At 36.7% G+C, this 27,969-nt stretch overlaps 1 protein-coding gene and 1 long non-coding RNA gene across 15 annotated transcripts in view; one reads left to right on the top strand and one right to left on the bottom strand.

Moving 5' to 3' along the window:
• The window catches only part of TCF4 (transcription factor 4), a 348,268-nt gene that overhangs the window by 284,585 nt on the left and 35,714 nt on the right, over window positions 1–27,969 (bottom strand). The window lies entirely within an intron of this gene.
• On the top strand, window positions 24,114–27,652 carry LOC131273692 (uncharacterized). Its single transcript, XR_009180970.2, has 3 exons — window positions 24,114–24,763; window positions 24,904–24,982; window positions 27,575–27,652. It is a non-coding gene; the product is annotated as an uncharacterized lncRNA (long non-coding RNA).

Here is a 27,969-nt window from a genome sequence, read left to right on the forward strand (position 1 = left end):
CCACTGTCTTAAAAGTTGCAGGCTATTTTAATAGGCCCTTTATCCTTGATAAAGTGCAACAAATACAGCACTTGTGAGATGTGATTTAGTTTATAACAGTAAACACCTAGATAGAAATTTTCTTAAAATATGCAGTATCAGGACATTGTCATCTTCTTTCTAAAGTTTATTTTTAGGGGAAGCATCTAGAATGCTAACTATTGGAAGACTGCTGTCCATTGAAGCAAACTGGAAATGAGTGGCTTAAGTAACACATATCAAAAGTTTTCTTGCTTTAGATTTGAGAAAAGGCATCCATGAGTATTGAAATCATGGTTAAGAAGCAGCTTCCCTACGGATGGGGGAACAAAAGGAAGAGGTTGGGTTTTAAAACCTAGAAGCCCAGAGGAGAGGCAATAAGGAGGAAGTGCCAGAACACTGGTGCTGATACATCTAACGAAGCTCATTTTAGAAATATGGGAAGAAACTGGAAACCGGAAACAAGTGATATAGCAGAGTGATAACAAAAACAGGAAGGGCAAAGTTCTTTCTTCTTTAGCCTTCTCGTCCTCCTCTAGCGCCCCCTATTGGCAGAAGGTAACACAGAGGCCTGTGGGATAGGATAAGGACAATTTTCCCAAGTGTCAAAGAGAAGAAGGTAGAAGGGTCAGTTTGCCGTTGGCTGGATTTCAATCTGTTAAAGTGTCATGAGAAAAAAAAAAAATCTACAGAATAAAAGTTAGGAAAGTAGATCCTTATGATTTAGAGGGAAGTCATATTTTAAAAACCAGTTTTACCTTACCAAAAATACATGTAGATTTTAGAAAACATAATTTTTGACAGATATATAAAATAGAATATCTCCATAAAATAGGAGCAAGACAAAATATTAGGGGACATGTAAAGGTAGATGGATACAAGAAGAAAAATATATTCATAAAATATAAACCACATATAATTATAGCAAACATATCAGTGATGCAGATGACAGACTTGAAAAGTTCTTTTTGGATACAAAGGGAAAAAACAAAAAGATAATAATTAAAGAGGAAATACTGAAGATCAACTATGGAAACAAATCTACCATAAACACACAGTCATCACAAATCATTATGCATGAAAAATGACAGAAATAGCCTTTTGGTGAAAGAATTTAACACATCTTTCTAGGTCCTAAAGGGACCCAATTAAGTAAAAATTTTTTAAAACTTAAAAGCAAATTAAATTTATACTACAGAAAACGAATATTATTTTCAAATATCAATGAAAGATTCCCCAAATTATCATCCATTAGGACAGGAAAAGACCATAACAAATTTTAAGAAGCAGAAACTATACTATTCCTTCACTGACCACACTGTAATAAAACTAGAAATCAGTCATGAAAATTTAAAGGGGGAAAGATGATAATTTCTAAGAAATGTAAATGACATTCCAAATTAACTACTGTATTAAAGGGGAAAACAAAACTACCAATAAAAACTATTCAGAAACCAAGAAAAATGAGAATAGTGCATACCAACAAAACAAATGGGATGCAGCCAAATTTATAGTCAGACACAAACTCATAATCTGGGAAATTTTCACCTTTTTATTATTCAATATTTATAAAATGTTCCACAACGTACATACATTCTCTTTTCTTAAAAATTGATTTTATTTTTGAAAAATGCCCTGAGGGGAAAGCTTCTTTCATGATGTTCATGTCTGACAACAGAGTTTCAGTTAACCTAAATTTTAAAGTGACAGACACCTTCATTATTCCCATATGTAGTTACAGTAAAATCACAACTATGGATCAATTTTTTTCATGAAGCTATCTGAAAAATAACACTTAAATAGTAATTGAAAATTTAAAAGACATCATGGAAATCATGATCTATAACATTCAGATTCAGTAATTTTTAATGCTTACATAGAAAAGTTTCAACATCTTATGTTGCTGCCACTACAGAGTGAAAAGACATAAGTCTCCATGACACCAGATTGAGGAAAGAATGAGAAATGAGTAATCCTCTTAGTAAAATCTGTAGAGCAGGCAGCTATTAGATCACATCCTGTGGGTCAAGAGTAATCTTTGCCAAGACTGACAGACAAAACTATAGAATATTTATTCGTAACTACCTGGCGTAATAATAATAATCATATCTTACATTTGTGCCAAGTGTAATATTTTTCAAGGTGTTTTACATATACTATCTCATTTAATTTTTGTAAAACAACAACAATTATGAATTAAAGGCATATTCTCCAAACATGCTTGCAATCATATTCCATCTTTCAAGAGAAACTAAATGTATCCTGTTAATCATTTGTAGACATTCTCCAAAAGCACTTTCTTCGGTCAGTAAGACTTGTTATTGATGAGAGTAAATTGGGTAAATCCATATAAAAGGGCAGTCCCTTAGCCATTACAAAATAAAAACCTATTGATGAAGGTTACAAGAAGTGAGTAAACCATCCCCATAGGCTAGATCTGGCACTCAGCTTGATTTCATATACCCCAGACGCTACTGTGGTGGCCATTTGACAACTACAGGCCAGAGAGTAATTTCCCATCTGGTGTGCTGCTGGGAGTATCCCATTCAAGGACTAGTCTCTAAAAGTTTAAGAATAAAAAGTAAGGAAAGAAATGTGAACAATGGTCAATTATCTAATTAGCATTTCAAAAGACAGTGATAAAAAGGAATAATACTCTGAAGCCCACAACTCAAATGAACAGCTGGGTGTGACAAGATCAGTTAATTAAGGCTTCAGAACTTTTCTAGCCCATCTCCTTTCACCTTTCTCAGTCCTTTGTCTTCCTTTTCCCAGGTCTCCCTCTAAGTCTCTTCCTACTTTTAAGTGTGTGTAGGTCTTTTACCATTCTTCCAGAGAGCTGCAAGTTCCCTTTCCCCTTCCTCTCTTTCCTAGCAAACTCTAACCATCTCCCTTTAACTTGCTATAAAAGCCAGTTTTCTTAACTATTATATCAGGTACAGGTAGAGTTTTAAATTCTCTTTTATTTTCTAAATAAAATTGTACATACCCTGATCAATTCCAAATCAAGTGAGTTTATAATTTAAATATCTAGTTAAAAAAAAAAACTCAATTATATCACATCGCTTTTTCCTTCCATGTAACTTTCTATGATTTTTTTCTGAAGGTCAATGACCGTCTCTATATAAGAAAAATATTCTACCCATAATGGAGAAATAACACATTCTAAATTAAAGACCAAGTAGGAGAGACCTCTGATTCCTTAATTTTCCTTTTCATTTAATAGCAGGGAAAAGTACATTTGAGAGCCTTCTTTATGGTAGAAATCTGTAATACATTTTGTTATTTAATATGCAATAAAACCCCACAAAAGAGATTAATTATATCATTTTACAGATATGAAATGAGGCACAGTAGAGTATCTGTACTAAGTTAAGTATCTGCACAGTAAAGTTAATATCTGTACTAATATCTGTACCAGAGGCCAAAGAAGCCCCTCCCCTGAACCACCTCCCTATTAAAAAGTTGTACATGTAGTAAATGATCCTCATTTATAGAGAGGTGGAATAAGTCAGTTTAGTCATGTCTACTTTGCTGCTGACGATAGACCAGTAGTCCATGTGGGCGTTTCTCTACAATGAGCCTTATCCTAGTTTCATGAAGAAAGGGACTATGAGCTGATGGTCATTATTATTAAGAATAATTATCTGAAAACACACTTCCTTGTAGGTACAGTGAATCCACCGTCAAGATTCCTGAGCCATAACCCTCTGGTTCTAGGTTTTCTGGGTCATTCACAGATAATAGCTTTGACATCATGTAGCCACTCATAACATCATCGACAGGTACCTTCATCAACCAGTTAGACAACATTTTTGAGTGTCAGCAGCAGCCTGCACTATATTTGGAGTTCCAATGAACTTGACAATGTATCTACAGAACCACAAAGATAAGAAAATGTGCTTCAGGAAACATAAAAATAAAATCCACTTTATTGCAAACATCACAGTTGTCACAGCTAGTAAGGGATCATGGGCTAACAGAGTACTGATTATTCTTGGCTGGTTGGGTAAAAGTTACCCTGCCTTTTTGCATTTGTAGTTGATTTCACTTCCTATAGCCTGCGCAGCCAGATGAGTCTTAGGTAATTCTGTATATGGAAGGCCCAAGGATAGATCCCAGGAAAAATTCTATTCTACAGAGAGCCTAGGAATTTTCTATCTAAAATCCCTGGAGCAATCCCAGGAATAGGAATTGTGGATTCTCATGTTCACCTTGCTGTTCTGAGTTGTTTTGAAGCTTTTAGATTCATTACAAACAACAGGCCAAGTATGGGGTTAGATAAGACCCTAACCTGGATCCTGATCACTGTTCTATGGCAGTGTGCCTAGTCCTCTTCAGAACCTGATAAATTCAAGAGATTCTCTTCTGCAAGCATAAAGGTATGCATATACATTTAGGGATCCCTCCCTCCATGAGGCCCCTCAAAAACCCTGTTCCGGGCTCAATTCAGCAAGATGCTAGAACCAAACTCTCCCAGGGAATCTCAAATATAGATGTTGCTGTAGGAGAGCAAGCAAGGTAAATTGCACACTTCTCAGACATGTACAAAAGCGGCTTCCTGCAGATGTCACCCCTCCCTGCCAAGTCAACCACTGAGGTCCCCCTCACTCTATCTGAATCCTTCAGGTGAATCTGACCCTATAAGAACAAGATTAAGAGGGCCTATAAGAGCCAGAGAACCTGAAAATGTCTTCTATCCTGCAGTAAAGCCAGATCACTGTTTTCTCTCTAGAAAGAAAAACAGCAAGAAATTTTTATATGAATACAAAAGCACCCCTTCAGAAAATGAGAAATAGGCAGCAAACCTCAAATTCACATCTCAGCTTCCTCTGACCACTGGTAGTTGGAACTCATCAACCCGTATAGCCTGGCACAAATTCATCCACATCCCAACACACAATGACTTAATGTGTGAGTTATTTGCTCCTTGAAATATTCAGAGAACAGGTAATTAGTGTCATACATATGATCAGCACTAAATAAATACAGGCTAAATGAAATATAGAAGTTGTTGAAGAGGCACTCCTTTTGGTAAGCAGGTGCATATCTAACTTGAAAACCTAAGACATTTTTTAGATTGGCCTCTCTAAGGTTTCTGATTGCCAAGATAAAATTAAATCTGGCAAACAAACAAAAAAAGAGGAAAAACAGAGGAAAATGTATTTTCTGTTATTAAAAAAAAAGGAGTTAAGTATAGACACACTCTTGGTGTAAACCAACTGCAATGAGCCTGAACTAATTAAGTTCCCACAGCCAATCTGGGAGAAAACACAAAGAAGCAATAGCCAACATATTTGGACCTGCTTGAAGGTAACCTTAAAACTATTTTGCTGAATCTTTATAAGTTTGTTTCACAAAGAAAATAAGAGTACATGACCATATGATTCTAATTAGTAAAGAATGAAAGGGTTAAAACTGAAAAATCTAACACACAAGACTACTATACTTCTCCCTCTACAGCTCTATGTGAGAAGAAATGCTTTCTCTGTGATGTATGGTATTCTATGCACAGTTAGAGAATATATGTTTTAGAGGATTAATTATTACTAGGATTTTAGGTATCTAATATTTGGCAAGTAATTTGGGATGGATAAGGAAAACAACTTCATTTAATATGAATGAAGTTTAGAACTTCATTCTTCTATCACATTTCAGAACTGTCATAATCCAATCGATCCATATTTAGTGCATAGCCCACAGATATCTGTAATATACTGCATACTTGTACAGTCTATAAAAGGTGGAAATGCCCTGCAATTGAAACTTTGTTCACAACCAGCAACTCTTATTAAATTATCAGTGATTTTTTAAATCTCCCTGCTGTCTAAAATGTACTAAGAGCACATTTTTGACAAGATGTAAACGCAGAAGTACATTTAAGCCACAAATTTGGATCTGTGCACATCTAATGACTGAAATCCACAGAAATTCAACAACAGCAAAAATATTAAACTAGCAGGAGCAGCAGTGGCACTAAAGGAACATTTTGGCCCCAAGCTAAATTTCTCCAAGGTTGTCAGTTACATTTCCTCATTATTGACTGACTTTAAATTATGATAAGATTCTGAATCAGCAATATGTGGTGATTTTGTTGATGGTGTTTTCAGTATCCCATTTAGAAGGAAAAAACAAAGCATTTCTTTTTGGTTCTGGGTCCCTATTGTCATTAAAACCTTTCTTGAATATAAACAAATGAACTCTTTTTAGAGAGTTATGAGTTGTTTAGAACTAGCCTTTTGATTTTTGGTATTCCTAAAATATTTAGATCTCTAAGGGCTCTAAGAAAACTACAGAGTTTAGATTTTCTAGGCATCTCTGGAGTAAACATCTCCATCTTTCATTTTTACCATGACATTTCACCCTTACTAAAATACAGAGTGAATCCCTGACTTCTTTCTCTATAGTTAGAAAAAAAAGAGGAAATGAATGAGGTCCCAGCCATTAGTCCTCATGAGTTTATAAGGCTTAATCATGTTAGTTAATCCTCAGATTTCTTTTTTAAATAAAGAGAATAATACAGTTAGCATTTATCACTTTAGATCAATTTTCAAGGCAATCTTACCTAGATTTGCTTCCTGCTGAGCTTAATCTCTGCAGGGACTCCGAGTAAAATTATCACTGACACTAGGTAAGAAAAACACTAGCAACAACTTTGCAATGACTACAGTAACACATTTCTAAAGGGAAGTAAATTGCCTGTGTTTACTCTTGAATGGAGGGAAGGGAGACTGTCACTAGTATACAATGTTAAGTGGAAGACATGAAACATTTTAAATATCTAGAACATTTTGAAGCCCTAAATACTGCCATTTCTGCAGGCTATTCTGTGATACTCCTTTTGTGGCACATAATCTAGAACGCAGACTTACAAAAGAACATATCCACAGAATTTCAGGTTGCCAAGCACCCAGGGAGGGAGACTGCTGTTACAGACATATTACGTTAATTTCTGAAGAACAAAAGGTTCAAACGTGCCTACTCCAAGAATAGCAACCACTAGGCAGCAGAGAAAGATTGAGTAATTGGTAGCACAAAATGGTCTGCCAGTAAGAAGCAAAAACTTTGTCATGAAGATATTGCATTATTTTATATCCAGTACAATACAAAAATTGAGCAGAAATCATGGTGATGTGTACAAAAGAGGCAAGCAATGAAGAATTAGGGAATTAAACCAGTGATGGGAAGGAGAAAGTCTATTCTGAATCAAAACTATGCTGTAAATCTTGGCTCCATGCACTTTAGGTTTATTTGCACACTCTTTTTTAGAACGAGTGGGGGTTGGGAAGCCAAAGCGGATGAAAGAGTTATTTATGAACAGACGGGACACCAGGATGGAGTGGTAAGAAAGCTATGGAGGAGTGTCTGGACTTGTGGATAAAGGAAGAAGTAGACATATGGGGAAATCTATATAGAAGAAACTGAGAGAGTGAAGAAGAGGCTAAAACAGGCAGATGGCTGGACTGAAAAGGAATAGCATTATGCGGGGGCTCTAAAGAAGGGAGGTGGCCCTGGGAGGGGGGGAAATAGTTAAGAGGGTCAAGAGGTGACTACTTGGAAAGTTTTTTAAAAGGTGCAAAAATTAGATATGGATAAAAATATTTTTTAAAAGTATTTGAAAGTCAGGAGGGAACTGAAATGAAATAAAAAAGATAACCACTGTTAAAAAAATACTCACATGAAAAACAGTGTTCGAAATTAACAGCAAACACTTTTGACAGAAGCTTGAAGAACTTACAACTAATACACACAAAAGATGTAGGGAAGGGTAGTCTTGAAACAGACATTCAAGGAAACTGCTGCTAGACTGCAAATGATACTCCCTAGTGAGCTCTTCTGACCTGCATCCTTGAGGCAGAGGTAGGCATTTTCTGGACTAGCAGCCCACCTTCTGCATGCATCTCTTAGAACACTCATCATGCTGGATAATAAGTATTTGCATCCAGCCTAGAGGGCAGGGACTGTGTCTTATTAATCTCTGCTTTCCCAGCATTTAGCACTGTGACTGGCACAGAGAAAGGATTAAATGGGTAGAAGATGAAGGATGAGGGAGCAATTAATGAGGTAGTTTATGAGTCTCAACAAATGTAGCAAAATGGAATACTTTCAAAGTCACAGTTTTGATTGATATATGTAGGTGGAAATACAAATATATATAATGCATGAAAATACTAGGATAATTTTTCGAATATGGCCAGCTACTACTTTGTGAGTAATATGTATTGGAGGTTAATAGTAAACAACTTGATAAATGTTATCAATAATTAACAAATTAATCAATGGTGTCTGTGTTCTCACATCTGTCATGCAAATGACTCCAGACCACATAGTATGGCTCAAGATTTCAAGAAAGCCTGGAAAAACTATAAATTTATAAAAATTGTACCAGGATGAGTTCCACTTTCCAAGATTTAGTATGGAATACCACAATGTTTTAGAATAAAATCTTTTTGAGACAAGTAACAGAAACACAGTTTGCTTAGTCTGATAAGTGTCAACCATGACCAACCAATAATATACCTAAACATATAGAATTTAATCTGGCATATCTGTTTAGAAAATAATTTTTTATTCCAATTCTCAGATTAAAAATAAAGGCAACTGTCAAAATATTACACTTACATAGGATGTAATTATGCCACATTTTTATAGCACTTAATAGTTGGGGATTGCCTCCAATAATGACTTCAAAGTTGGATTTACTCCCATTAATGAATTCAAACAAATAAGAAAGTAAATCAGAGTAATCTCAGAGAAGTGGATTGCTTTTAGCCAAATAAGGTCTTCATACCTTAGGCTCACAGTGGTATTTTCTAAAAGGAATCACCTATGGAAAAGTTTTGGTAATAGATGGTGGTGATGGTATCACAACATTGTGAATGTATTAACAGCACTAAATTATATATTTGAATACATTATATTGAAATTATACATTTAAATAAAAGGGGAAATTTTAGGTTGTATAAGTGTTATAGAATAATTTTTTAAAAAATAAGACTGTACAATTCAAACAGTAAAGCCTGATGTCAATTATGGACTATAGTAATAGTATAATTATAATAATATTGTGTCATCAATTGAAATAAAATACCACACTAACACAAAGGGTTCATAACAGGGAAAACTGTCTGTGGGAAACAGACTTGGCCCAGTGGTTAGGGCGTCCGTCTACCACATGGGAGGTCCGCGGTTCAAACCCCGGGCTGCCTTGACCCGTGTGGAGCTGGCCCACGCGCAATGCTGATGCGCGCAAGGAGTGCCCTGCCACGCAGGGGTGTCCCCTCGCGTAGGGGAGCCCCACGCACAAGGAGTGCGCACGTGAGGAGAGCCGCCCAGTGCGAAAGAAAGTGCAGCCTGCCCAGGAATGGCGCCGCCCACACTTCCCGTGCCGCTGACGACAACAGAAGCAAGCGGACAAAGAAACAAGACACAGCAAATGGACACAGAGAACAGACAACCGGGGGAGGGGGGGAATTAAATAAATAAATAAATCTTTAAAAAAAAAACAGGGAAAACTGTCTGAAGGAGGTTTGGGAAATTCTGTATTTTCTGCATGATTTTCCCTATAAACACATAACTTCTCTAATAAAAAATATTTTTTTAAAACAAGAAAACACCCATCTTTTACTGCATGAAGTGAGTCATCAATAAATGACTGTCAGGAGGCAGATGTTGCTCAAACAGTTGGGTGCATGCCTACCACATGGGAGTCCTGGGTTCAGATCCCAGTGCCTCCTAAAGAGGATAAGCAAGACAGCAAGCTGACGCAATGAGATGATGCAATAAAGAATAACCACAAGGAAACACAAAGGGAGACACAACAAGTGGGAGCAGAGGTGGCTCAAGCCATTGGGCACCTCCCTCCCACACGTGAGATCCCTGGTTTGGTTCCCCAGTGCCTCCCAAAAAGAAGACAAGCGCACAATGAACAGACGCAGAGAGCAGGCAGTGAAACAACATAGGAGGGAGAAAGAAATAAATCTTAAAAAAATAAACAAATGTTAATTGTGATCATGTGATAAAAAATGTATTACAGAGTTCACCATCATCATTATCACTTCATCATCTTATCAGGTACCCTCTGCTCAATCTATATCAGCTTCTAAAGGGTGGTGTCAGGGGACCCGCAGCTGCTGTTCCACTCCAGTCCATACCAAATTCAATTAAGAACACACGGAATGTATTTCTTTTGGAGGGCTGGTGGCCACGAAGAGCTGAAAAAACACCACAGGAAGATAAAGCCATAATGTGACCACCTCTGATAAATACTCTTGGGCATAAGGAGATGAAGATTTGTCCAGTTCTTGTATTAGTTGGATATATGTCGAATACAAACAATGGGGAGTTTCAAGTACAGCTGGTCAAGCACATTGGAAGCTTGTAGAAGGGGCAATTCCTGGTCCCACTAAATGCCTTCAAATCCTAAGGTTCTATGATCCCCTTGATGTACTCTGAAAAGACAAGCCCTCTGTCCCCTTCAAAGAGTCTACAGAAGTGCCAGGACACCCATGTCACTTCTCACACTTCTAGTTGTAAGAGTTCTGTGGTATGCAAATCAAAACACTGGAGCTCCAATTTAGGTTCCATCCACACTAACCAGCGAGCATGTCTCCAGCATTTATGTGCCTTAACTCTCCTGTCTGTAAAATGGGCATACGATAACTGCCTTCTTAGAGGGATACAGAAAAATATGGAAATAAATACAAGAAATTACAAACACTATAATAACAGGCATGATATGTCTTGCTATTTTTTGCCCCCTTATGCACTCATGCCATCCTCACCATCAAGTGGTACAAGTGAACAAGAAGAAATCTTAAAAACAAAAACAACTCCAGCAGGACTATATGTCTGACTATATTTAATATTCTTGATTTTCAAAAATAAGACAAGAAACACCCCTGATGAAAGCCTGTCCATCAACAGCCCTAATAAAAGCTGCACACTAAACGAGTGCACCCGGGGAACACACTGCTGCAGGGCCTGGGACCCCCATCATTATTAAATACAGGTGCAGGTAAAGCACTCTGGCTTCTATCAAAGGGCACATCAAAGAGCAAATATGTACCCTCACATGTTTAGAATTGCTATAAAACCTGAAAATGCAAGATCAATGCAACAGACCACAGGGACCCATAAAGCCCAGAGGAAACCAGAGAGGGCAGGGGTCTACCCGGTTAAAGAGATCCTAAGAGGGTGGGTTTTCTGGGTACACAGCTGGACCCCATTATAGACTCTCCAGCTGCTCTCAATATCACCTTGCAGCCTCAGCCCCCAAGAGCTGCAAGGCTGGACTGGAAATTCCTCAGAAAGTCTCTTCAAAGGTAAGTTTCCTAGCCCTTCTCCAACCCTTACTTACTTGTTCACAAGGAAACATTTAGCAAAACTGTAGCTATGAATTTCCATGTAGCAAAGTTTAGTTAGGTTCCTTACAATATACAAAACAGCAGGACAAGTATAATTTTAAAAATTATACCTACTCATAAAATTCCTTCAGTATTAATACTTTTCTGATATTCCAAATAAGGTATAACTCTTTTCATCACCATCATTCTTTCTTCCTTGATCTCCTCCACTTCTCAATGTCTCATCTCTCCTTCCTTCATTTCTTTGTTCTTCCTTTCAACAAAATATTTACTGAGTATCCAACTCCACCTTCCTGGAACTTACATGGGGAGTGAGGGAGAAGGGGGCAGAGATACACAACAAACAAATACAGAAATAGGCCAGATAGAGAAGTGCCAGGAAGAAAAATAAAGCAGAGTAAGGGGACTGACTGTGACTGCTTTTCTGAGGCAAGGACACACAACTGAGGAAGTGGCAGTGTAGAAGGTTCAGTAGAATTAACAATGCAATGCTCTGGGCCCCTCCACTCCCTGGTCAGAGGCTCCTCACTCACAGGAAGAGGGAGCTTAGATTTCTGACCACTAGAATTCCACCCAGACTTCTTCACTCTTTGACAGAGCAAGACACAGAACGTAGAAGGAAGAACTTACTAGAAGTTGCCTTATTTCCTTCCCAACAACTCTTCTGCTCTTTGTACACAATAGAGGGTGGGGAAAAGAAAAAAAAAAAACAACAGAGAGCACCTACTATATGCCTGTCCAGTGTGTCTCACCCCCTCTTAGAGCAAAGGTAGGAGACATTCTCATCAAAACACAGATGAGAAAACGAAGGTTCTGGTTCCTTTCCCGGGACTCTTTCACAACTGCCCAGAAAGGGACTTCACCAAGGCTAACACAGTCTGGCTAATGACACCACAAATCATGAAAATTGTGTTCCTAGGAAACAGCTAAGAAGAGTATCAACATAAGGCATTTCAAGACTGGTGTGCTCTCTGTTTTTCATTTTTTATTTTTTAACTTCAGTGCAATCTCTAATGGTGTTGAGTCCTGAGTTAGCAAGCTCTTACCGGTAATCCTAGTGTATGAGGATATAAGGTTCTGCTGAAAATCAGGAAGGTGGGAAAATTTTAGCAGTCTGAGGAATTCAGATTTTGCACTAAGCAGGAAAAAATAATTATAGCAGCCATTCTTGTTTTAGTTAAGGTATAAGCAGTAGAAAAGGGAAGGAAAATACAGAGGTACAAATGTTCAACACTGCCATATTAGAAATAAAATTGGTACAAATTTTTTTCTGATTATTATAAGGAAGGGAAAAAGTCATAATACTACCTAGCCTTAAAAATTAGTTTTCTTAGTCGTTTCATTGTCTGTGAATCCTATTAGATCAACTGAGAAAAGTAGCAATAAAATATTTTTTCTTGCAGGCAAATCCTAAAACAGACAGCAAAATCATTTCCCTTTTGCTGTAGGCATACACTAATTGAAGCAAAAATAAAATGTGAAATAGAAAAGAAATAAAAATACAAAGTAGCATCTTGGTCCAATTAGCAGGTAGAGAGTTAAATTATCAGTTCAAGGCATTCTACAAGTTTCAGCATTAAAAATCATAAGTAAAATGGCTATAAAGCAACGTGCACCTGGTCTTGATAGAAGAATCTATAGCAATTTCAAGAAAGTAATATTTTGCATGTGGGAATGGTCCATGACAAATGAGAACAAACCAGTAAAACCATAAAAGGATCTTAGTGAAGCTCTAATTTTTAAAAAAATGTGTTTCTACTTTCTCAGTCTTAGATATATTTTACATCAAACTGTACTTCACACTTTTTAGCAATCTGGCCCCAATGTAAAATAACTAAAGTTCTATTATTTTTTCCATTATTCATGTTTCAAGTAGTCCCTACACCTCCAAAAATTATAGAACACTCAATTGTAAATAGTCAATACTTTCATATCATGATCTTCAAGGACCTCAATGAACATTGAAACTATTAACAAGTCAATTTTTTCTACCATGAAGTACAGGGGAAAAAAAAGTGTTACTCTGAAAAGTTCTAGGAAATCAATTCCTCCAATATTTCAAAGATGTGTTGGTATTTAACATCAGAAGCAGTGGGAGGGAAGGCAGGAGAGAGGAGTAAGAGCTCTTAAAGTTTCTTTTTCAGTTTCGGGCCATTAAATTCATAGTTCTATAAGAAGAAATCTACAAAGAGAAGTATGGTTAATATAACCACAGCAATCTAGTGCTACCCTAAACTTAAAAGGAAAGGACTTTTAAAAACTAGTGACCTTGCAAAAGCATACTGCAATCAGCACAAAGAATCATTCAGAAACAAGTATCAGAATATATGAAATTTAGTTATTAGAATGCTGCTCCATTATATAAGGCATTATGAAAGAATGTCATCTTCAAGTCATATTACTGGAATTACCACATGACCAGAGTTCCAGAGACTGAGGATATCAACAATAAAGAAATAGTTTTTTAAAAAAATACTGGGCAATCTATCTCTTAAGTTTTATTGCTGGTACCACTGGAAAAATCTGGACAAAGAACATGCTTTTTTGTGTCTCCCATCATATTAAAAGTATTTCCAGTTTTTCACTTGAAAGTTTTTAAGAAAAAACAAAATATTATGGTACCAGTACTTACAAAAACTGAAAACAAGTGTCCTCGCAGTCTGGCCTCTGTACCTCATTCCTTTTTCAACTGTTTCCTTCCCCTTTTGCCTAACTTTATGAATCATTCACTGTTAATAATAGGAGATTTTTATTTCCATAAAATAGATTTTAAAATGTGTGCGTGTGCCTGTATGTGTACACAGGTATGTTTTTGTGGATGTATATGCATGCTTGCATGTATTAATTCATGTGTTGAGGAGTACATCTCCACATCAGATGCAGTGGACAAGGAGTTTTAATTTTAAAACTTTTTTTGTAGTTCAGAAACTGCTTGTGGAGGGGGGTTTGTGGGCATTTTGTCCATCACAGGCAGGTTAATGAAGAAGAGGTCCTTTCCAGTAACCAACTACATTTCACTTTCCAGACTGCTATAGGAGCTATCAGCTGGGAGAGTTGAAGAGATTTTTAACCCAAGAGATTCCACTGCTCCCACAGTATATGGTGAGTTACCCAGGTAAATGTTTATCCTGACAGTGGATCCTCATTTGCTAGTCTGGATTTTGAGTGCATACATATGTGTTTAGTTCAAATCAAGAGAAAAATGGGAAAAGGTATCAGGAGTGATTTTGTTGCCATTAGCTCATTTGATTTGCATTACTGGTAAATGAGTATGCTATCATTTGCCTCTGCTTTGCCTCACAGATGTCTACAATAAAATCAATGTGAAATGCATTCTTGAGGATTTCTCTGCCCAGCCACATAATATTGAATGTAGCTCTAAAAGTATAATCCATTAGTCCCCTGCGAAAAATCACCTAAGTAAAATAAGTTTTGATGATGCTCCTAAACCTTCTCAACGGTTGAGTATATTTTTTCCCCTCTCCCATAGGACTATGATCCTATCCAGGTCATATTTTTTAATAGAGTATTATATATTTCTTTAATATTTGAATATATTTAAAATACATTCTAAAAATGAAGTCTGACTATAACACCATAGGTTGGGGCCAGAGAAGGGGATTATATAGTATGAAAGTATTTAAAGAATGTCTTCAGTTTCTGGAAGGGACCCAATGTTGGGGTGACCAACTGTCCTGGTTCACCAAGGACTGAGAAATTTCCTGGGATCGAGAACTTTTAGTGCAAGTCTCCCTACCAAAATACCAGTATCATACCCTGAAGGCTAAATTCAAAGCGAAGCAACAGAGCACAGTTAAGGATATCTACATAGTGACTGTTCAACAAACAGTAGATACTAAAATGGACAAAAAACAGTTTTCTGTATCTTCTCCAGATGGTAATATCTCTAAGAAACCTGAAAGAATATTTCATAGACTAAAATAAAGGAATGAAGGCTCAGTTTTTCTGACAAACCCACTAGGTTCAGGAGCCCATTTCACTCAGAAAAAGAAAACGAATTTCCACATAATAATTGAACTTAGAAATGAGAGGATATTTCTAGTTTTAAAAATATGGTGGTCCAAAGCTAACATCACTCCCCCTCAAAACAAAAAAAAAAAAAAATCCTCACCCACATAAAAATCTTGGATAAAATATAATAATATTGAGGGGGAAAAGTTTAATACATAGCCAAACTCAAAATAAATGAAATGCCCAGAGGGGATTCACAGACAGAGTGGAAAACACATAACTGGAAACATTAGCAGGGCTATAGGCCCTAAGGGAGAGTGGCTAGAGTTTTAGTGCCCACAGAGGGACGAGTCTAGGACCCCTGCACAGAGTCAGGGGTCTGGAAAGGCTACTGACTCTTTGTTATTAGTTCAGGGAACCGGCAAGGAATGAGGGATCTGGCAAGGGCTTTGGTGAGCAAAGAAAAAAGTTGGCTATGAGTAATGAAACCTCCAAACCTTTTCCATGTGCAGTTGCAGAATCTGAATTTATACTAGCCACATAGTTTCAGAAACCCAAGCCATAAAACTAATGTAAAAACATCCCAGACCAATGACACTTCTGGACAAACTGGCAGAATCTAACATAAAATCACTTCATAAGAAGTCTCCCATAACCCAAGGCACACAGCACTTCCACCGAAAACAAACACCCCAAATGAAGATGAGTTCACAATCAAAAATTAGAAACACATGCAAAGCAATACACTGTGGAAGAGTCACCAGACACACGAAGAAGGATTAGCGCCCCCATGATGTTGACAAATAGAATAATTTGAAAGAGACTAAAAATATAACTATCTTTAAAATGTTCAAAGATAAAATAAAGGATATAAAATACAATGAAAGGGCAAGCTTGAAATGGAACCAAATAGAACATCGAGAAATGAAAAATATAGCTATTTAAATCAGGAACACAAAACTTGGGTTAAACAGCATATTAGACACAATGAAAAATAATTTTAGCTGAAAAAGAGATCTGAAGAAATTATCCACTCATTTATTCATTCAACAAATTCTTCTGTTTTCCACTGTACGTCCATTCTGAGCAAGTCACTTTTTTAAACAATTGGCATATATTACTGAACAAAACAGACAAAGACTTTGTTCCTAATGAACTTATATTCTAGTGGATGAGAAAAGAGGTTAAAAAAAGGTAAAATAAATATATAATAGATATGAAGGGACATAGTATACAACAAAAACCTCTAAAAACCTTCTATTAAGAATTCTAGAAAGGAAATATAAAGAAAACAAAGAGCCAATATGCAAAAGCAACAGTTGAGAAGTTTTCAGACATGCTGAAAGATGTAAAATCAACACTGCAAAGAAGCAAAATAAATTTTAAAACAGTGTAGACATATCACAGTAAATCTGTAGAATCTCCAAAACAAAGAGAACATCTCAAATGCAAAAGATAGATAAATTCTATCACTCAATAATTATGATATTTTATTTAAAATAAGAGTAAATGGAGGGAAGCAAATTTGACTCAAGCAGATAGGCAACCACCTACTACAGGAGGTCCTGGGTTCAGTTCTCAGTGCCTCCTAAAGAAGGTGAGATGATGCGATGGACTGGTACAGCGAGTTACGCAGTGAGATGATACAAAGAAGAGACACAACAAGGAAACACAATGAAAGACACAACAGTCAGGGAACAGAGGTGGCTCAAGTGACTGGGTACCTCCCTCCCAGATGGAAGGTCTCAGGTTCAGTTTACAGTGCCTCCTAAAAAGAAGGCAAACAGAGCAGACAGCCAGTGCAAACAACGAGGTAGGGGGATGGGGGGAGGGATAAATTAATTAAATAAAATCTTTAAAAAAAAAAAGTAAATGGATACTCAATGCCTGTCCAATAAAATTAACTTTAACACATGAAATTGATGACATCTATTTTGAATGCTTACAAACATCTTTAGCTATTTGTAGGTCTTTAGTACCATGCTATGAAATTGATTTTTTTTTTTTTTTTTGGCATTTTGTATAGTTTGGTACCATTGTCCCAGTTTGCCTAATTAAGAGTTAGCCATATTTTCTACTGTTTTGGAACAAGTTAAAGAAATAACTTGCGTAAGAGTTTACTATTCTTCATACAGGCAGGAAGAGATATAAAGAAATAAATATGTTCCTATTCCACAAGCATTAAAGACTAAGACATTTTTTAAAATCTCACAACTGAGAAAGCAAAGAACACAATTTCTCTTTCACAAGCATCTATTTTATCAATAAGCCAGTGTTTTCCATCCTTCAAGATTTCTTCTCTGTCCGCAGGACTTCATTCACGCCTTCCTCCTCAAAAATTCAATCATTGACTCTTCCTTTGAAAGATTAAAAATGTCCCACATTCATTTTGTTCAAATTATTTCACTTAACAGGAAAATGTAATATGGAAAAATGAAGAAAATATTTGAAGAATAAGATCTCCGCCATTGTTGAAGGAATTGTGGTGTGTGTGTATGAGTAAAAACCCACCTGTTTCACATGGGGAATTCCATGATCTGCTACGTGAAGACCACTGAATTAGAACATGCTACCCTGTGAGCAACAACGGCAATTCAAAGATCCCACATGGCCTTGCACAACTATAAAGAAAGAGAGAAGTTCCTCTCAGGTGCTCTTTGCACTATTTCATTATACCCATTATTATCCTTAATATTGTTTAACCTTTATATTGCATATTACACTGCAAATTGCATTTTTAAGGCAATAATCACAATTTTAGAAGGATTGCTTTTTTAAACTACTCATGTTATCTACTTTTGACTAATTGGATCAAAATCACTACAAATTAGAAAAGCATGATTATTTTGATGTGGCATGTCACGAATCACTTAAAAACACAGAGATCTGTAAGGACTCTTCATATGGTAAAGTTTTCTTATACTGCATCTGGAATGAAAACGCTCAACATTGTCTTTTCTTGATTAATAAAAATAACTTTCATGCTACAACATAAGAAGCTGGCCCCATTGCAAATCTGTCCTTTAATTTCTGATGCATACACATTCTAAACACAATTTCTTGAATAAAAGTCAGTTATAAAAGTGAAACTTGGGGAGCAGAGGTAGCTCAGCAGTTGAGCGCCTGTTTCCCATGTAGGAGAGCCTGGGTTCAATATCTGGTATCTCCTTTAAAAAAAAAAAAAAGTGAATCTTTCAGAGTAAGGAGTTACATAATTTACATTAAAATATAGTTATAAAAGATTACGAAAGACAAGTTTATCTATGAGTACCTTTGCTATAAAACTAAGAGGATCCTTAATTATAAAATAATTGTGAAACAGTCATGTGTTTATTGGATCAAGATGGGTCATGACATGTTCATTGCTGATTATCAAATCTCATTCATCCCTGCTCTTCTTATTCATCCCCTCAGCTGATTCAACATGTCAAAGGACTAGAGAAGACAGCATTATTTAACATCCTTAGAAAAACCAGTAGGTTATAAGGCTCACATACTTTTCCACCTACATTTGACCAAGAAAGACTAAGACCACCATTACCCTGTGTTTATATTTACTACCACAACACCAACAAAAGAACATTGAATATGACTGGGTAACTGTTTTGATTATAAGAGGTCCTGTGAGATGTTTTGCCTAGGGATGAGGGAAGGGGTAAGAAGTCCAGTAACTGCATGTCAGTTGTGCATGTCACATAAGTGTATGCAATGAAGTTTTAAAATTTGAGCACTGGTATATACGATTTTACATTATTCCTTATTTGAAAAAAAAAATTTAAGGAAGGTATATTAAAAGTCGGTGAAAATGGAAATAAAGACTTTCTTCATTTCTGAGTTTCCATGAGTAAAATTACTCTAGTGCCATCAATGCTGAATAGGAATAGAGTCAAATACCTCAGTAGAGTCTGAAAACTTAACATGCTTGACTCTTACTTAGCAAACAGATTTCCTCATAGTAGCAGGGGGATGCAGTAATAGAATCTCTGTATCATGTATTTGGAAAGACTATTTCTTGAACTTCAACTGCAGATTTAAGAAAAAGAATCTGCAAACTGGCATCCGATATGTTTTGTAAAAGAGATAGAAATAATTATGGTAGTCAACCAAGAAGATATGTTTCATATTTACTACATGAATAAAAAAATTCATGGAATACTTTTCTAGTAATAACATTCTTTTATAGAAGCAACATAATCCAAAAACAAAAGGATACTTGCTTCCGATCTGATTTTCCAACTCTACAGTTTTACCCTCCTACAGACAGAGCAATGACACACATGCACACACACACTCATGGAGACACAATCTGTCACAACAGCATTGCAATAATATCACACTAATTAATAAAATTTTATACATTTATGAAGACAAACCCAAAGGAAAATCCATTATACTTTTAGCAACTCTCATCACCATTTTAATCTGTAAAATACATCTGAGAGAAGCTCAATAGACATAATTTTGAATTTAAAGGCTTAAAGACTTAAGCATAACCTAGAACTCTTAAATTATGGTCAGCTGGAAACACCATTTGTCAGCTGGTGGGACTTAAAATCTCCCCATCACTCCCTATTTGCTGTGGGATGTGTCATGCTCACAGTGACCTTACCGTTACCATTTTACAGAGGCTCAAAGCTAAACTCTGGTGGACACACCCATTCCAAATTAAAGAGACTGAAATTAGCATCTCTGTAACAATGGCAACAAGGTAATAAAGACAAAAGGTGTGGGGTTCTCATGTCAGACCAGGCAGGTTTGCACACCAGATCCTACTTAGCAGCTCTGTACCTTTGGGCAAGTTATTTAAATTCACTGAGCCTCCTTGTTCTCAGATGTGAAATGGGAATAATGTTATCTATGAGGTTGTGGGAAGGATTAAAGGAGATCAAGGGAGATAGAGTTCTGCCCTGTCTCAAGTCTAGTACAGGGTAAGTGCTCAACAAAGATAAGGTTTCCCCATATCTTCCCCAACAAAAATTTCCTTTGACAGTACACTATGAAAGCAAAATGCTCTTCTTTTCCATTAGAAAGCAGCAGAAATCAGCCATACTCTGCATTTATCAAACTTGTCAAGCTGTTCAACGTCCATTATTCTTTTTTATTATATTTTAAGGCACTTAAAATAATCTCCCAGTAATTTATTCTCCCTTTAACTAGATACAGTAATTAGAATATCTTTTATGATACGGCAGAGTTTTCATTTCAGTCAAGGTGTGACTGTTTTAGAAAGCCACCGTTCACTGAAGAATATTACAACCCAGAAACTAACTGCTTTTATTCTCATCTTGAATAGAAGCACAAACACAAAATGAAGAGGATACATAGTGTATTTCTATAGCTGAAAGACGAAAACACTCAGGCATGCATGAGCCAATAATTCCCAAAATACCTTCCATGAACTGAAAAACAGATATGTATGTTGCCATGGCATTCAACACAATTAATACATTTGAAATTTGGATTCTATATGGGAAAAAAAAAGTAGTAAGTTTCTTTTTTCCTTCTCAAAATGCTGGCATATAACCACTAAAAACTAAATCAGCCCAATATATATTCCCCTGAAGAAAAAATGAGGGACAGCAAAAAGTTCAGAATATATTCAGGATCCAAAGTAAATGCAGAGAATATGTATTATTACTTGTCAAGAGGAGGCTTGCTTTACAATAATTCTGTTGAATATGCTAAGTGTGCTTACTTCGTGTGTATCAAGATTCCAGTCCCAGCTCTGTCATTAGAGAGCTTGGTAACCTTGAGTAAGTAATTTAATTTTTCTGAGATTCAGTTTCCTCAATTGTAAAATGACAACTTCAACAACTAATACATATTAAGCACTTCCGAAGTATGAGAACTGTTTTATGTATTTCATGTGTGTTTATTCCCTCATTGAACCCTCATAACATATTGGGGAGCTTAGCATTATCACCATCCTATTTTAGTGGAAAGGAAAATGAATCACAGAGAGGTTAAATAACTCACTCTAGAACAAGACTTCCCTGATCCTGAGGTCTTTGCTAATCTGGCTCCCAACAGGAGGCTTAGATGAGATTAAGTCGTAATGTCTCTTGCAGGAGTAAAATATCAAGGTACCACACAGTCTCTTTTGAGGCCTTTTTGTTTTCCTCCCATTCTTACTTCTATTATCTGTTTGTTTATCTCCCTGACTGTAAGTTTCTTAATGCCAGATACTATTTATTAAGCATTTTTATGCATATCTACCATAAATGAGAACCAAATTCTGTGAGAATGTAGTAAGAAAATCTGATGCTTTGTTAGTAAATTCCTAAAGGCAGTAGTTTAATCCTTACGAGGCAGAAATTAATCACTTGTTACCACTTTAGAACAACGAACATACATGCCTATTAATCGACTCAAAAGATTGGTGTAAGCAAGCAAAACTGCCAATGTTGGCAAAGAGCTGATGCTAGTGTCTTTTGAAAAGTATTTGAACTCAAGCATTTCCAGAGAAATTCCATTGGAAGTAAATCAAATACCTACCTGTAGGTATGCATCATGCACAGCCATGTGTTAGGTCGTGCTGTGCATGTGATAAACTATTAGAGAGACAACAGTGTCAGGATTATAAGCAGGGACTCTAGCACTAAGCAATCAGGTTTAAATCCTGGCTTAGCCAATTAAAATTCCCGACTTTGGAAAAGTGACTCAGCCTATGTGTACCTCGGTTTCCTCATCTGCCAAGCAGAGATAATAATTCCCATGTGGAATGTGCTTGGAACTGAGCCTGGCACAGAATGGGTACCACCTAAGTAATCACTGTTATTAATATTGTGTGTATGTAATGCATACAACTGTCCTTGGTATTAGTACCATTTTTTGACCATTTACAACAAAAATCTCTCACCTTCTAGGCAAGCAACAGGTACCAGTGAAATGAACCTTCTCTGTTCAATTCAGAGCTGTGTTCTCTCATTCACTTTTTAGCTACCCATTTGTGAACGATCATTAAAATAACGTCTATGGGCCAGTCAATACGCTAGGACTTAGGAATACAGGAATGATGAAGGGATACTTGGTTCCCTGCCACTAAGGAGCCTTTGCTATAGCAAGCAAAACAGAACTGTAAAAATAATTTCATCCACAGATAATGTTTTTTCCATAACTTAAAAGTTCCAATTCAGGGCTGCAGATTGTTTATTATTGATTTGTATTGGCTTTCTAAATCCAAAGTGACCTCTACATACAAAGACATTTTATATTTTAAAACATAGATGTGAAAACAAGAATAACTATGAATTAAATATTTTCAAAGTCAAATTGAGAATCATGATGAGCATTTCCAACAGATGACCCTATTTTTCACTCTGTTTGCAAAATCAATGAGAACCAACGTTTACAAATATAAGGTTTTGTGTAAATGTTAATAATCAAAATGAGAGTGGCTAGAAAACAAGCAGCAGCCAGGTAAATTGTGATAAATTGTATTACTGTTTGTCTTTCAATAATAGGAGGGAGCCAGAAGGTACAAAGGAGGATGAAGTCTAACTTTTGAGACTCTAGAAATAAGAAGTCCCCCCAAATTAACCAGCTGCACAGCATGTTCCTATGATCAAGTATCAGCAACCAAACGGAGGTGAGAAAAATAATAAATTTTCAGCTTTGAAGGCTGTAATAATATCACCATTATAATTCATCCCAATATATCAACACAGGCTTTACATTAACAGCCTTACTTTCAAAAATAGACATAGCACCACCATAACATTTCATACTTTCAGTGTTTGGAAAGAATGTCAGGGAAAGCTCCCAGCAAGTGTTTCCATCAATCAGAGAAAGTTGAGGGGAGAAATGGAGAAAAAGAAAGGAACGGAGAAAGAAAACCACAGACCCTGCCTTGTGTGGGCTGAAAGGATTGTGTTCCAGCTCCTGAGGAGAAACATTCTCCAAAGTTCCGTGCTGATTCCAGACAGATTCCCAACAGCTGTTGAGTCACTAGTACTTTAAAACAGACAGGGCTTTATAACAATCTGCTTCAGATCTGACCTTTTTACAGTTTTTAAACTTCAAACACCTTATTTGCTGAAGCAAGGCAGACTATATATTTCCATCTAAAAATGCACTTCAGTTTAGTTGCACTATTCATAGTCAATGTTATCACTGCCTTTCTAAAATATGATGGCATAAAATAATATTCTAAGGCCGAATTCCTACAGCCTAGGGCTAGATGCATTTAAAAAAATTTTTTAAAGATACATAGATTAGATGTATTTTTAAATATTATAAATTATTCTGTAGATATAATTTCTGTCAAACCAATTACCTTGCTTATATTTACAATGAAACACTCTGAAGGATCAGACTGAACTGGCCACTTGTTTGACAATATTTATTAAAATTTCTAGCTGTTTTGACCTGTAAATCTAGTCAATATATAGCTCTAGAGTTAGCTCTCTACAATGACCACTGGTATCCATGTATACCAACTATGTGAAGAATTTAAGGATTATAAAACTCCCTAAGAGAGGAATGTAAAAAAAAAAAAAAAAAAAAAAAACAGGTGCAAGCGTCCCAAAGAAAGCCTTGTCTAAACCTAAATATTCTAAGACATTTACAGTGAGTAATATTTCCTAGGCCAACTTTTATTTTATTTTATTTTTTTTTAAAGATTTATTTTTATTTTATTTAATTCCTCTCCCCTCCCCTGGTTGTCTGTTTTCTGTGTCTTTTTGCTGCGTCTTGTTTCTTTGTCCACTTCTGTTGTCGTCAGCGGCACGGGAAGTGTGGGCGGCGCCATTCCTGCGCAGGCTGCTCCCTCTTTCGCGCTGGGCGGCTCTCCTTATGGGTGCACTCCTTGCGTGTGGGGCTCCCCTACGCGGGGGACACCCCTGTGTGGCACGGCACTCCCTGCGCGCATCAGCACTGCGCATGGGCCAGCTCCACACAGGTCAAGGAGGCCCGGGGCTTGAACCGCAGACCTCCCATGTGGTAGACTGACGCCCTAACCACTGGGCCAAAGTCCGTTTCCCTAGGCCAACTTTTAGGTGCAATATTTGAAAGAATTGTGAGAAAATTTCTGCCCCACAGAAATTCAACTCGGCACAGAGAGTCTGAAAAACAATGGTACAAATCCTTGCTTTGTGACCTGCTGCTCTCATCCCAGACAGCTTTGGAAAACAAACTGCCATTTGTGCACAACCCAGTGATGTATACAAAACAAGGATGAGGACATAAAATATCAACACAGTGTTATCAATTCAGACCAGCATTTAAATCCCCATCAAAGGTAGTGGGCCTTGCATTGTTTGCTATGCAACCAAGGGGGCTGAAAGAGGTTTTGTGACCTCACCAAGCCCACCCGCCCCATTTCAAGAACCACACTCTCTTCTGTGGATTCAGAGGCACGTCTAACTCGGTCTCAGTCATCTGAACAAGTCTGAGTGATGCGTAGAAAGGTGAATATGTAACACTTAGGCTAAGATTTGAATCCCAATTTCTTGAAGTAGAATATGTGTGAAATTATTTGCTAGAAATATTGTACTCAGCTTATTCTAAGGACTAACACATGGATTTACTATTTACTGTTTTCTTACAGTTCTGAAAGGGAATCGCAGGGATGAGCCCCACTGCCTCGAGGTGGCCGTCTTCATTTCGGCAGACATCTTCCAGCAGAGGTCAGCAACTTAAATGACTTGTACAGTAAGCAGGTTCTATTGTCACATGAGGATCTTGCCCAGGGATGGAATGAGAATAATCTATCCTTGCTCCTGGTGACACGCTAGCCTACACTGAATAGGTTTTGACCCCAGAGGTCACACTGTCCCAATTCTTACTCCTCTTGCTAAACTCAAGAATACCTTTTTTACTCAATCTAAAACTACTAAATGCTTCGTGAAACGACCTTCTGCCCCATGCAATTAGTTATTAGTGTAACCCTGGCCTAAATGACTCTTTCAAAAATCAAGAACTATAACCAGAGAATCATCAAGTCTAACCAATCATGCATGTTTCTAACATGACCAATACAATAAACGTGGATACAACTCTTGGAATCCATGACTAAATAATATTCATTAAGGTGCGACTGCTATGGAAATTTTAACTTGAAGCACCTGCTGAGATACAGAAATTCTCTAAGCCAGTTGCCTAGCTGTTTCTAGAACCTGTGTTCTATGTTCTTTTAGGCACACACCAAGTGAAACATTCTTTATTAATCTGTTTCTAAAGTGTAGAAAATGAAAAAAGTTAAGTGCTATGAGAAAGAAAAAACATATTTTGAGAATGCTTTTAATCGTTTTCTCTTACATAGTAGCAACCAAATAGGGTGCTATTTTATTGAGCTTCAATATTTAAAAATTGTTTTCTGGACACCTCAAAGACACTGATTTTATACTTAGAATAACATGGGCCACTTTACCATCTCAGCACTACTTAGTCTAGTTCCTAACCCATTAGTTCACCTCCAATAATACGTTCCTCTGTTCCCTCCTTGATGATTAGAACATATGACTCAGTGGTGGTTTGCTACCATGCTGCAGTTAATTTAGGAGATACAAATATTTCATTTACAGCATCTTCATTTGGTGAAATTACACAGGCCAGAAATTTGGTCCTATGTGTGTATGTGTGTGTGTTTGTGTGGTAAAGCACCACGTATACTGACTGTGTTATATAAATAATGAAAATTAAATTACAGGATTTTAGGGACACATTCCAAAGAATCCATTTTACTGCCAACTATACTGGGCATATGACCAGCTGTGGAGAAAAGAATGCCCCCCTCCTCTTAAATCTTTATGTATCTGTTTTCATTGATTCTGATAAAAAACGGATTGAGTGGGACATCTGTGATGCCCAACCTTCTAAAATATCTGTATCAAAATTATTATGCTTATCCAAACAACAATAACAAAAGACCTCTTTGTTTAATGTTTAGTGCTGCCCGGTTCTGAATGAAATGTCCATTCTCTACCCACTTCAATGTGACCAAAATGCCAGTGCTAAAAACATCTTTCTTATATGTTACTCTTTCAAACGCCCCAAAAATCATTTCCTTGCTCCACCACATGGCTCATATAATCCATCATAGTTAACACTTCTAGTCCTTTCTGTATGTGAGACTGAGATCAAGGCTCTATATAGATTAACTTATTTACTCTGCACAAATCCATGAAGTTGACTCTATTACTCTTGCCATTTTACAGATCAGCTAACTGAGACTTGGAAGGGTAAAGTGACTTTTCCAAGGTCATACAGCTAGTGAACGGCAGAGCCAGCCTTCAAGCTCCAGGCAGTGTGACTACAGAACATATCCTCTTAACCAATACACATGTCTCTCAAACCTATATTGAGTCTCAGCAGTTTCATGTTTCCTGAGAAACATCCACAGTTCCTGGTCACAGACTCTTCCTTCTGACTCCTTATGGCTCTTTCAGCTCTGAGGTGTCTTTCACTGTCTCCCCTGCACATGGATTAACTTTGCACCTCACACCTGCTAGGTTATCTTTCTCAATTTATTTAATATATACTTCAGAATATATCTTCCTGGGAAAAACTAAGATGAGGGAAATCAGATTTAAAAGAAAGAACACACACATATACACACACAGACAAAACACTCCTAGCTTCTACTTTTTTCTGGTAAATCAGGAAAAACTGTGTGCTTAATTCTATTCTAAATTAAGTCCTAGAGTATTAAACTAAAAAACATTAAATGACAATCACTATTTTCAGGAAGTCTACGGTTACATACAAACAACTGAAATTCAAAGGTAATTCTTTAATACACTTTACTTCAACAATCATTTACTGATAGCTCTCTAAGTGTCATATCTTCCAAACATTTTATCCAGTTGGATCTTTTAGTGTTGCTATTTGTTTATATCTGTGTCCCCAACCAGTGTGTAAACTTCTTGAAGTAAGGGACCTATTTCTGGCCCACTTTTTATTCTCTACAGAAACTAGAAAGTGCTTACACTAGTTCACACTCAAAAATAATGGTGAAAGTGGTAATAAATTGAATTTCTGTTATATTTAATGTAGCTTATGAATGAAAGTATCACTAATATAGTATAAATAATTTAGGCTTAATCCTGACATTTATGCCATGGAACAGCATTTACACCTATCTTAGAAAATGAGCTGACTCGTGACCAATTTTTCAAACACTAAAGAGGCATTTCTTGGATAATTTCTTTCATGCTACCATAACCACCCTAAAGCACTAAATTTTCCTGGTAACAGAAGCATATTTTTTTTATCTCCAGGAAGGGAAATGACCATGCCACAAAGACATGCCCAGGCTGAACCTGAAAACGATGCAGAAAAGAAACACTCCATACCAGTAATACTGTTTTTATACATTGCTTAATGGGCAAAATGCCACTCAGCGATGGCTGCGGTTCAATTGACGTGTTCCACTGTCATCACAAACAGCTGCAGAACCCCTGAGACTGAACCGCAGCCTCCCTATTGAAGCTCATTTCATCCATTGTTACTCATAATATGATCTAAAGGAACACTTACAGGATATCATAGAAAGTTTAAATGTTGTTTGATGAGAGTCATTAGGTATTTAAATCAGAAATGAAAGATATAGCAAGAGAAGCAATCAGAGTACACCTAAAGTAGAGCACAAACCTTCCAGGGTATTCGCTCCACT

This window comes from Dasypus novemcinctus, chromosome 16, assembly GCF_030445035.2.
Source record: "Dasypus novemcinctus isolate mDasNov1 chromosome 16, mDasNov1.1.hap2, whole genome shotgun sequence".
Lineage (NCBI taxonomy): Eukaryota > Metazoa > Chordata > Mammalia > Cingulata > Dasypodidae > Dasypus > Dasypus novemcinctus.